Raw genomic sequence first — 12,506 nt, 5'->3', positions numbered from 1 at the left:
CAAAAGAACTTCATGAGCTATTAGACAAAGTCATCACCATCTAACCTTATTTTTCTGGCACACAAATTTTGTAATGGAGGCAATAGGAACTTATTTGATTGGTAAATCCAGGAAGAATAAAAAGTTTTGCATTTAATGTTGATAATCCTAAAAACATGCCTGCTTTAACTAAACCAACAAACTTAAACTAGAATACTGAATATTTTCCTAGAGTATGTCAGCTTAAAGGTCTCTCTATTATGTTTATGAGAATTTTTATGAGAACTAAATTTATATAAGCACTTAAGCCAATAAAATAAAGCTCTTTTACAAACTATTAATTTTAGAAATACCATCCCGAGGTATAAAATACCACACATCTACAATACATACATGAACACAGCCAAACACAAAGACCTTAGAGTTTTCATTTTACTAGTAATAGAAGTTGGATCTAAGTTGTTGGAGTTTTTTGGTTGTTGTCGTTGTTGATTCTAAGTTTCATGTGACCTTTCCCTCTTTTATTTTTCTTATGGTAAAAAAAGAAGAATTACATTCCTAAAGTTTGTGCTTCAACATACACATCTCGGAGACACAGGGAAACAATGCAAGTTATACGCCTTTTAAGATAAATCGGGGAGGTCTGGGGATTGGTAAAAAGAACAGTGAACTCTGAATTGTCTCTAGAGCTGTCTTTCTAGTTTTGTAAAGATGTGTAAGATAGGCACAGTTGCTCTAAATTCTTTAAGGAATCGGGTTGAAGCCTAAATGACATTATGGGTTAATCTACTAATCCAGCTCCATTATCTCTAATTTGCTTAGGGGAGGAGGCTTTAAAAAAAAATCCTATTAGGCTCTGAATATCAGCTTCCTTGTCAGTCTTCACCCTGGGCAAATAGAACATATTTCTAGCAGAATTAAACTATCTCATGGACCTAAAGGCATCTTCAAAGACGGAACAAAATTTATTTCCTTGGAGTTCCCCATCGTGGTGCAGTGGTTAACGAATCTGACTAGGAACCATGAGGCTGCAGGTTCAATCCCTGGCCTCGCTCAGTGGGTTAAGGATCTGGCATTGCTGTGAGCTGTGGTGTGGGTTGCAGCTGTGGCTCAGATCCTGCATTGCTATGGCTGTGGTATAGGCCAGCAGCTACAGCTCTGATTTGACCCCTAGGCTGGGAACCTCCATGTGCCACAGGTGAGGCCCTAGAAAAGACCAAAAAAACCCACAAAAAAAAAAAATTTACTTCCTTCCCAAGACCCAGAGTCACCCCCAAGGATAGCCTGAAGTAATAACCAACAGCATGCATGTCCCAGGTGGGCAGAAAGTCAAGCCAAGCACTTATTTTAAAAGGCAAACGTCTTTTCAGCCTAGAAAGCTAATTCAAAGAGAGGACTGCTAGAATAAGGATTCAATAAAGGAAGACAGCAGGTAGTAGGAGTTACATCAGTCCTATGGTCTTTGTTTTAGGTAACTTTTATGTCTATAATCTTTTCATTTTAGCCTTTTGCAATGAATCTTTTAATAAGCCATTTTAGAATTTTGAGACATTTGGAGGCTTCTGCATTACCAATTAACCTATGTATCCCTTGCATTTTATTTTTATTTATTTATTTTTTTAAATCTTTTTGCCTTTTCTAGGGCCACTCCCGTGGCATATGGAGTTCCCAGGCTAGGGGTTGAATCAGAGCTGAAGCCACCAGCCTACACCAGAGCCACAGCAACGCGGGATCCGAGCTGTGTCTGTGACCTACACCACAGCTCATGGCAATGCTGGACCGTCAACCCACTGAGCAAGGCCAGGGATCGAACCCACAACCTCATGGTTCCTAGTCGGATTCGTTAACCATTGCGCCATGACGGGAACTCCTCCTTTGCATTTTAAATGCAAGTCTTAAATGATATTATCCAAGTAGAGCATTCCTCATAATGGTCATTATAATTCCCTGAGGACTGGCAGCAGTTTGGTAGGACTCTTAGCTGCCAGTGGTATTCAACCCACATTTCTGTCTGGCCATATTTTGGGGCCTCCAACCTGATGGTTTCCAAGGCAAGTTCTCAGGACACAAAATTCTAGATTGCCTTTAATAAGATTTTGACCACTTTTTGGTGGCTATATATATCTTCATAGTTCTCAAGTAGGTGGGGGGGGCATACTTAACTCCTTGGATTTTAAGAATTCCAGTATTTATTTATTTATTGTTATTTCCCCCAACACACTTTTTTCCCCCACTGTACAGCATGGGAACCCAGTTACACATACATGTATACATAATTTTTTTCTCCCATTGTCGTGTTTATTTATTTGAGAAAATTTTGGATCTTTCAGAGCTAAAACAATACCTAAAAGGGATGTGCTGCTGGGTTAAGAGTTGCAGTGTTTTGCAGTGTATCTATCTATACAGAAATATTCTTTCAGTTGCTAGGTGGCCTAGTGTTGATCTAACCCATTCCACGACCAACTTGTCCTAAAACCAGTCTTTAGGTTAGGTCATCAATACTCTAACTACTTTTTTTTTTTTTTTTTAACTCTTTAGGGCCACATGTGTGGCACATGGAAGTTCGCAGGCTAGGGATTCAATCGGAGCTGCAGCTTCTGGCCTACACCATTGCCACAGCTCTGCAGAATCCGAGCCTCATCTGCAACCTACACCACAGCTCACAGCAATGCCGGATCCCTAACCCACTGAGCAAGGCCAGGGATCGAACCTACATCCTTGTGGATACTAGTTGGGTTCATTACTGTTGAGCCACAATGGGAATGTCCTCTTACTGCTTTTAAATGTTCTTCCCATGTCCACCAATTTTGTGATTTTTTTTCCCCCTTCTTCTGAGATTCCCATTAGCAATAGTCTTTGCTTAAAATTTTGTTCGCCAAAGGCCTCACTCTGAACCCAGTCCAGTTTAAATCAGAGCTCATCCAATTCTAGACCCAGTTCAGTTGTTAAGTCAGACACAGTTCCAACTCTGGCCAAAATGAAATCTGGGGACAAAACCAAGGACTGGGGTTTCCAACCAAATAAGTAACTGTGGAAAGTCAATTAGATCAGGAACTCAGTGCAAAGAGGGCAAAGCTGAGAACCAAGGGGGCACTTACCCATGGCCCTCGGAAATGGTGAGAAAGACAGTGAACTCAAACAATTCACAGGGCATCACATCTGTGTTTCTTGTTGTCTTTGAAGCCTCTGGAAGTCTCCTCAGCCCTGCTGTTGCCATCAAACTGTTAAATAACACAAACAACTCAGTAAGTTTAAGGCTCAAATAGGCCTTATTAAATAATTAATGAATCAGGCAATATCCCATCTTGCAAATAGAAAGAAGCTCTGCTAAGCTGTACAAAAGGAAAGATTTTTAAAGGCAGAAAGGGGGCAGAAAAGGGAAATTATTAGCAAGTAATGCAGTATTACAGGCAAGGACACCCTCCTAAAGGGAATGGAAGAGGCTATAGGGCAGATAACCTTATATAGTGCTGACCAGGTAATTCCAGATTGACTGGTTAAAGGTTCCTGAGGGGTTGGGATTACAGTTAAGTTAGGTAGTAAGTCTCAGCCCATGGTGACATGGGCTTAGCACAAGTGACTCCATTTGGGGCCTGTTGTTTCTTTTTTAAGAATAATAAATGGTTATACATAAGTAAATTTCTGTGAATTGTCCTAGGAAATTATCAACCCTGAGAAGGATAGTGAGAACCTCTGAATTATAGTCATTTGATCAGAAGAATTGGTGGCCTTCTGGAACATGTGAGGTGCCTGCACTGGAGGCAGTCTTGTGACTGGTACTTCAGGGCAACAGTAGTGGGGTTTCTGGATTATGGCTCCTAATAGTGCTGGGTGGCAGGGCCCTGTGGGGTTTTGCCTTAGCAGCTTTCTGTTGTGATAGTTCAGACTCCTGGTTTTGTGGTCTCTTAAGTCCAGTTATCCTGTTCTTCCAGAGACTGGGAAAGCTCCCTGATAAACTTACTTTTAAACTAGCTGGAGTGGACTTTCTTCTCTGCACCTGAGAAAGTAACTGGTTAAGAGGGCCTTCTAACTGGGTAAGAAGTTTACAAGCAGCAGGGAAGAATCAAGGCAGGAAACCATTTTTTCTGGAAAGGATGGAAGGCCTTGTTGGGGGGACTGGGTGGTGGGCTATGGGAATTCTTGCTCCCATGATAACGTTGAGTCATGAGCCCAATTTACTGGTTAGGATTCACATTCTCTTCCAAGTGGGACCTGTCAGTGTCCAAGAGCAGCCTTTGTTGTGATGTGTTCTTATCAGTCACCACAAGCTTTAGGAACAGAAGCCAAGGAGACAGGACAGGCACGATCGGTCTACGCCCAGTTCTTTAGAAACCTCTTGGCAGTGCATTGTATTGACACACCATCCAACCTCTTGCTTTATTTAAACAAATGCATCAATACACAAAATCATTCAAGTTTAAAGTACTTTATAGGTCACCTCATTCAATTTTCTTTAAGTGAGATTGAAACTGAGGTCCAGAGAGGTTAAGACTAGTAGCTAATATGAATATAATTCTCCACTATTGACAAAGCTTTCATCTCTAAAAACTCTTATCCTCACAGCAACTCTGTGATGTTAAGCGACTAACCCAAAGGCTCTTGGTTTAGTTTGTGGCAAAGCTGAGACTGAAAGCTACATGTCTGAATGTGTGGTCCTTTCTGCCAGTGCTTGGGGGCTCTAGTCTGCAATGACAGCTGGATGTTGTTACAACATCTGAACATGTGCTTATGTGTTTTATAAAATATTATTCTTGAGAGTGATTTGAAATGACCCCCACAAATATCCTTAATCAGAATTACAGAGTGCGAACTGTATATAATTTTGTGGGGTGACTAAGTAATTCAGGATCTCTTTAGAAGTTGCAGAATCTTATTGTGCAATTCCCATCCTTACAAAACATCTGTCCTATTGCAAACCACAAGTTTTGATTAGTTGTTTCAAAACGAATACAGAACTGGAAGTGATAAGTCATGTTTGCGGTACCAAAAGTGAATTTTGACTCACAAGTCTGTCTAAATATCGGGACACAAACCAGGAGCATGTCACTGGTTTCTCTGCTGTGAACTCTATCTACCCTGGGGTGAGGTTAATACATTAAAACAATTTGATGGAATAATCTACGGGACATCAAATTGCCATTATTTTAAGGTGCTAGATAAGATGTATTTTAACTGGGATTGCATTATAAGTGTGTGTGTAAGCAAATAACAAAGTTTTATAGTCTATAAAAATAGAGAAATAAAGATAATGGTATTTTTAGCAAATATGAAAAAAATGTGCTGTTGCTGCAAATACAAAGTCTCCATGAGAATTCTAGGCTGGAAAGTCTTCTATTTCTATCATGGCCAACTTATCACCACTTAATGGAACAAGGTCATTTTGAGAACACATTATCCAACATCTGGTCTACCATCTGCCTGAATAAAAAATTCATATGACTCTGGCATAAAAAGAGCAATTTCCCACATCATGTCTGTTGTTGTTCTTTCTTCAGTTACAAAAATAAAGGCTATGTGATCACTTAAAAGATGCTCTGAGAAAGACAGGTGTACTTCATTCTGTGCAATAGGAAGGTTTCTGAAAAAAATTTTGAATTATTTTTTCCATATATTATTTAATCTCATTTTCTATGATGGGAAACATCTAATTTTTAAACAAATGTTACTGTGAATCTTTTAAAAACATAGTAGTCCAAATATATATATATATATATTTTTTTTTTTTTTTGGTCTTTTTTTTGTCTTTTTCACCTTTTCTAGGGCTGCTCACGTGGCATATGGAGGTTCCCAGGCTAGGGGTCGAATCAGAGCTGTAGCCGCCGGCCTACACCAGAGCCACAGCAACGCAGGATCCGAGCCATGTCTGAGACCTACACCACAGCCACAGCCACACAGGATCTGAGCCGTGTCTGCAACCTAGACCACAGTTCACAGCAGTGCACTGAGCAAGGCCAGGGATCGAACCCGGAACCTCATGGTTCCTAGTTGGTTTTGTTAACCACTGAGCCACGACGGGACCTCCCAGTAGTCCAATTTTTATGGAATGCTATTTATTTTTATATTTTTTAAAATTTATTTTTGGTTGGAGTTCCTGTTGTGGCGCAGTAGAAATGAATCCAACTGGGAACCGTGAGGTTTTGGGTTCAATCCCTGGCCTTGCTCAGTGGGTTAAGGATTTGGTGTTGCCATGAGCTGTGGTGTAGGTCACAGACACGGCTCCGATGTGGCATTGCTGTGACCGTGGCATAGGCCGGCAACTGTAGCTCTGATTCAACCCCTAGCCTGGGAACTTCTATATGCCACAAGTGCAACCCTAAAAAAAAAAAAAAAAAAAAATTATTTTTGGTTGAAATATAATTGATGTATAACATTATTTAAGTCGCAGGTGTACAATATAGTGATTCGCCATTTTTAAAGGCTATATTCCCTTTAGAGTTATTATAAAATATTTGATATATTCCCCATGTTGTACAATATATCCTTATAGCTTATTTTATACCTAATAGTTTGTATCTCTTAGTTCCCTACCCCTATATTGCCCCTCTCCTATAAGGAAAAGTCCCATCTCCTTCATTTATTTATGTATTTAACCACTTGTTTATTTTGGTATGAAATAATGGATATTTTTCCTTCCTTCCTGTTCTTTCCCTTTTTCTTTTCTTTCTTTCTTTCTCTTTCTTTCTCTCTCTCTCTCTTTCTTTCTTTCTTTTTCTTTCCTTTTCTTTCTTTTCTTTCTCTCTCTCTCTCTCTCTCTCTCTCTCTCTCTCTCTTCTCTCTCTCTCTCTCTCTCTCTCTCTCCCTCTCTCTCTCTCTTTCTCTCTCTCTCTCTCCCTGTCTCTCTCTTTCTTTCTTTCTTTCTTTTGGCATATGGAGGTTCCCAGGCTAGGGGTCTAATTGGAGCTGTAGCTGCCAGCCTAAGCTACAGCCACAGCAATGTGGGATCTGACCCATGTCTGGGACCTACACCACAGCTCATGGCAACGCTGGATCCTTGACCCACTGAGCCAGGCCAGAGATCGAACCTGTGTCCTCATGGATACTAGTCAGTTTTGTTAACCACCGAGCCATGATAGGAACTTCCTTTCATTATTTATTTTGGTGTTAAATTTCTTCTAGCTTTAACCATTGGGAGTTCTTTTAAGTTGGTTTATGTCATTTTGACATGCCACCAACTTTTGTCTTTGAGCACTTCATTACTTTCTGTCAACACAACATGTTCCAGGTTTATTTTATACATTTCCTTCCCCAGTCTTAAAATCAATCACTTCTGCAAGGACCCCTCATTCCTCATACTTTATTTCATGGTATTTAGAAGCCACAATCTGGACACTAGTTGTATTCATTGCTATTTGGATGTCATGATTTCTAGGTCCTACCAGTGGGTTAGTATATAGACATATGTACTTTTATCTGTCTCTATCTATCTATCCTGTTTTAAAGTATACTTTGGTGTAAGAATTGGTATCCCAAATCTGTTTCATTTCCATTTGTATGGAATACATTTTTTAATCCCCTCAATTTTAGTCTGTGTGTTTCTTTAGCTCTGAAGTGAGTCTCTTGTAGGCAGCATATAGATGGGTCTTATTTTTTATCCAATCAATCACTCTATGTCTTTTGACTGGAGCATATCGTCCACTGAGATTTAAAGTAGTTTTTTTGTCTTAGGGCCATGTCCATGGCATATGGAAGTTCCCAGGCTAGGGGTCAAATTGGAGCTGAAGCTGCTTGCCTATGCCACAGCCACAGCAATGCAGGAACTGAGCTGCATCTGTTACCTACACCACAGCTCACAGCAATGCTGGACCTTTAACCCACTGAGCAAGGCCAGGGATCGAACCCACATCCTCATGGATATGTCGGGTTTGTTATCACTGTGCCACAGTGGAAATGCCTAATATATATTTGATAGGTATGTACTTATTGCCATTTGTCACTTGTTTTCTCATTGTTTTTGTAGTTCTTCTCTGTGCTTCTTGTCTTTTCCTTTGTGGTCTGGTGATTCTCTTTAGCCTTATGTTTGTGTTCCTTTTTCTCTGTTTTTGTGTATCTATTAAAAGTGTGTTTGTTTTTGTCTTTTTAGGGCACCCATGGCATATGGAAGTTTATAGGCTAGGGGTCAAATCAGAGCTGTAGCTGCTGGCCTATATCACAGTCACAGCAATGTGGGATCCAAGCTGCCTCTGTGAACTACACCAGAGCACATGGCAACGCCAGATCCTTAACACACTGAGCAAGGTCAGGGATTGAACCCACGTCCTCATGGATTCTAGTCAGGTTCGTTTCCACTGAGCCACGATGGGAACTCCTATTAAAGGTTTTTGATTTTTGGTTACTGTAGAGTTCATATACATTGACCTATAACTATATCTGCTAGTTTTAAACTGGTGGTTCATTTAAGTTCAAATGAACATTCTAATAGAGCTACGTTTTTGGCTCTCTTCCCCTAGGTTTTGTGTTTTTGATATTTTTTACATCTTCATGTTTATCCCTTAACTGTTTAGTGTAGCTGTAGTTGATTTTACAATTTCTGTCTTTTTACCTTCATACCAGCTTATTTAAGTGGTTGATCCACAGCCTCTTGGCCTTTAACCAGTGAGATTTTTCCTTTCCTATAATTTCTTCTTTCTTATAGCTTTTTCTTGTTTCTCTTAAAGAAGATCCTTTAACATTTCTTGTAATGTTGATTTAGAACTGATGCTCTCTTTTAGTTCTTGCTTTTCTGAGAAGCTCTTTCTCTCTCAATTCCAAATGATAATATTGAAGGTATATTATCTTAAGTTGTAGGATTTCCTATTTAGCACATTTTATTTTATCTTTATTTTATGGCCACACTTGTGGCCTATGGAAGTTTTCAGGCCAGAGATTAAATCTGAGCCACAGCTGCAACCCATGCTGCAGCGGTGGCAATGCTGGATTTTTAATCAACTGCTCAGGGCTGGGGATCGAACTGGCATCTCTGTTGTGACCTGAGCTGCTGCAATCAGATTTTTTTTTTCTTTTTATGGCGGCACCTGCAGCATATGGAAGATCCTGAGCTAGGGGGTCAAATCAGAGCTGCAGCTGCCAACATACACTACAGCCATGGCAACACCAGATCCAAGGGGCATCTTCAACTTACGCTGCAGCTTGCAGCAATGAGCGGGGCCAGGGATCAAACACGCGTCCTCATGGATACTAGCCAGGTTAACCACTGAGCCATGACAGGAACTCTCTTATTCTTTCGTTTTAAGCAAATTCTTCTGTCTTTTCAATTTGTTTAACTTTCTCTGTCCCCATGAAATTAGGTGAAGTCAACAGTTAACTACTGGAATCTTGAAAAGGTGTCTTAACATGGGAGCTCCCTATGCAGTCTACCTGTGCCCAGTGGCTTTGGTCAGGGAGCTGGTTCTGGAGTGAACACGGGTCATGTCTTTTCCTAGAGTCGGGGGCAGCCACCATCTTGGTGGGAAGTAGAGTTAAAGGAATTAGACTAGAACTAGAGCCAGGTGTAATCTGGGGTTTCTCCTATGCTCAGTGGCTGTTATCACCTTATCAGGAGGTGGAGTTGGGGCCCGAGGTGCTGAAGTAGGAGCCTGGAGGGGGTTGGATTTCTCTCAGATGTGATGACAATCTCCACCTTGGTTTGCATCATAGCCAGGACCTGAGGGCTTGGGGCTACACTTCTGTGCTGGTTTCACTTTTTCCCTGGTATGTGTGACTTGGTCAGAGGCTGGGTCAGGTCAGAGGAGCCGATGCCACGCTACTCAGCTGGTTTCACTCTTGCCAGTTATGGTGGTCTCTACCCTGGAGCTAGTCCCCCTCCTTCCAAGTGGAGGCAGGGATGTGCATGCTGGTGAGGGCTGCCTCAGCCTGGGTCAGAGGCAGAACCAGGGTCTGCGCTGGCTCCATCCCCCCCAAGTGTGTGCACTCTCACTGGCAATGGTAGCCTACACCCTGGGGTTGATCAGCACTAAGATTCTTTCCTGCCCTTTGCTCCCTGTGAGCTGGGAACTTCCCCAGAACCCTTCCTACCTTTTCTATCCTCTCCCATAGTTGCTTTGGGCTAGTATTCCTTCATTTAGCCTGATCCTACTGGTTTTTTTCTTTCAGAACTGCCACATAATTACTAGTTCACTGAGGATATTCTCACCTGTTTCCCAATTCTTTTTTTTTTTTTTTTTCCTTGTCTTTTTGTCTTTTTTGAGGGCCCATTTCTTGGGCTGCTCCTGAGGCATATGGAGGTTACCAGGCTAGGGGTCAAATCGGAGCTGTAGCCACCAGCCTACGCCAGAGCCACAGCAATGCGGGATCCGAGCCGTATCTGCAACCTACACCACAGCTCACAGCTACGCCGGATCCTTAACCCACTGAGAAAAGCCAGGGATCAAACCCGAAACCTCGTGGTTCCTAGTCGAATTTGTTAACCACTGCGCCACGATGGGAATTCTGTTCCAATTCTTTATGTAAATAATTTTCTGTCATTTTAGGGGGTATGTTGTAGGAGTGGGCAATTAAACTTGTATCAGATATGGCATCTACTGATATTGGAGTTGGAATCTCAGTGTATAATTCTCCACACCTAAATTCTTCTCTGGGAGACTGGCTGTGTAAATTATCTTGGGCAAATATTAAATCTGATTCTGGGAGTTCCTGTCATGGGGCAGTGGAAACGAATCTGACTAAGAACCATGAGGCTGTGGGTTCCATCCCTAGCCTCACTCAGTGGGTTAAGGATCTGGCATTGCTGTGAGCTGTGGTATAGGGTGCAGACGTGGCTCAGATCCTGTGTTGCTGTGGCTATGGTGTAGGCCAGCAGCTCCAATTAGACCCCTAGCCTGGGAACCTCCACATGCTGTGGGTGCGTCCCTAAAAAGCAAAAACAATAAGAAATAAAAAATAAATAAAAATAAAATAAACCTGACCCTGGCTATCTTCTAGGTCTAACTACCAAATTTCAGGAAACTTGGAAAACATAAGAACAAATTAAACAACCATGAATAATCAATCATCTAAATTCTTTTTGAAAATGACTCAGTTTTTTCCACAAATAAATACCATAAGAAAAAAAAGTGTGAATGGGTGAATTGGTATAGACTAAAAGAGGCTAGAGTGACATTTCAAACACGTGCAAGCATATGTACTTTTGGGGGTCCCAATTTGAACAAACCTATTAAAAATTTTTTTTGAAACAACCAGGGAAATTTTTAATAAATATAAACTTGTTAATAGTTGATATTAAGGAATTATTAATTTCATTTGTTATGATAATGATACTTTAGTTTGTTTTAAAAATTCTGTATCTGCTTGAGCATGGGTAAGCAAATGATAGCTGCAAACAAAAATATACTTTTAGGAGTTACTGTTGTGGCTCAGTGGGAATGAATCTGACTAGTAACCATAAGGACACAGGTTTGATCCCTGGCCTCACTCAGTGGGTTAAGGACCCGACGTTGCTGTGAGCTGTGGATCGCAGGCTGGGATCTTTCACTGCTGTGGTGGTGGTACAGGCCAGAGGCTACAGCTCTGATTCGTCCCCTTGCCTGGGAACCTCCATATGCCACAAGTGCATCCCTAAAAAGACAAAAAGTAAAATTAAAAAGTCAACTTTTGCTGAAACACATGCTGCCCATTCCCTTGCATGTTGTCTATGGCGGCTTGTGTGCTACAACAGTAGAGATGAGTAGTTGCAACAGAACAGGGTGGCCTGCAAAGCATATGGTTTCAGAAACCGTTTGTCAGTTAGAAGGGAAGAGGGATCAATTAGGAGTTTGGGATTAACAGATATACACTACTATATATAAAACAGATAAACAATAAGGACTTATAGCACAGGGGATATTCAATATATCTTATAATAATCTATAATGGAAAAGAATCTGAAAAAGAATGTATATATGTGTGTGTGTGTATATATATACACTGAATTATATATATATGTGTGTATATATATATATATATATATATATACACTGAATTATATATGTATATATTTGTTGTACACCTGAAATTAATAAAACATTGTAAATCAACTATACCTCAATTTACAAAAATTTTTAAAAGGATATATTGAGGTATTTATTGGTGAAAAACATGCTATTTGGAATTTCCTTTAAAATAATCTGGCAAAACAAACAAGATTGGTGGTAGGTAGATGAAACCAGATTGGGAAAATACTAGTAGTTCTTGAAACTGATTATTCGATGCAGATTCTTTAGCTTTTCACTCTACTTTTGTGTCCATTTGAAAAAAATCATCTTGGAGTTCCCATCGTGGCTCAATGGTTAGCAAATCTGACGAGGAACCATTAGGTTGCACGTTCGATCCCTGGCCTTGCTCAGTGGGTTAAGGATCTGGCGTTGCCATGAGCTGTGGTGTAGGTCTCAGACATGACTCAGATTCCCCATTGCTGTGGCTATGGTGTAGGCCAGCAGCTACAGCTCTGATTAGACCCCTAGACTGGGAACCTCTATATGCCGCGGATGTGGCCCTAGAAAAAGACAAAAAAAAAAAAAAAACCCAGCAAAAAAATCATCTTATGTATACTTAGT

Source organism: Sus scrofa, chromosome 5 (genome assembly GCF_000003025.6).
Source record: "Sus scrofa isolate TJ Tabasco breed Duroc chromosome 5, Sscrofa11.1, whole genome shotgun sequence".
NCBI classification, from domain to species: domain Eukaryota; kingdom Metazoa; phylum Chordata; class Mammalia; order Artiodactyla; family Suidae; genus Sus; species Sus scrofa.
The sequence above is the reverse complement of the archived record's forward strand: the minus strand, read 5'-3'. Positions refer to the sequence as shown.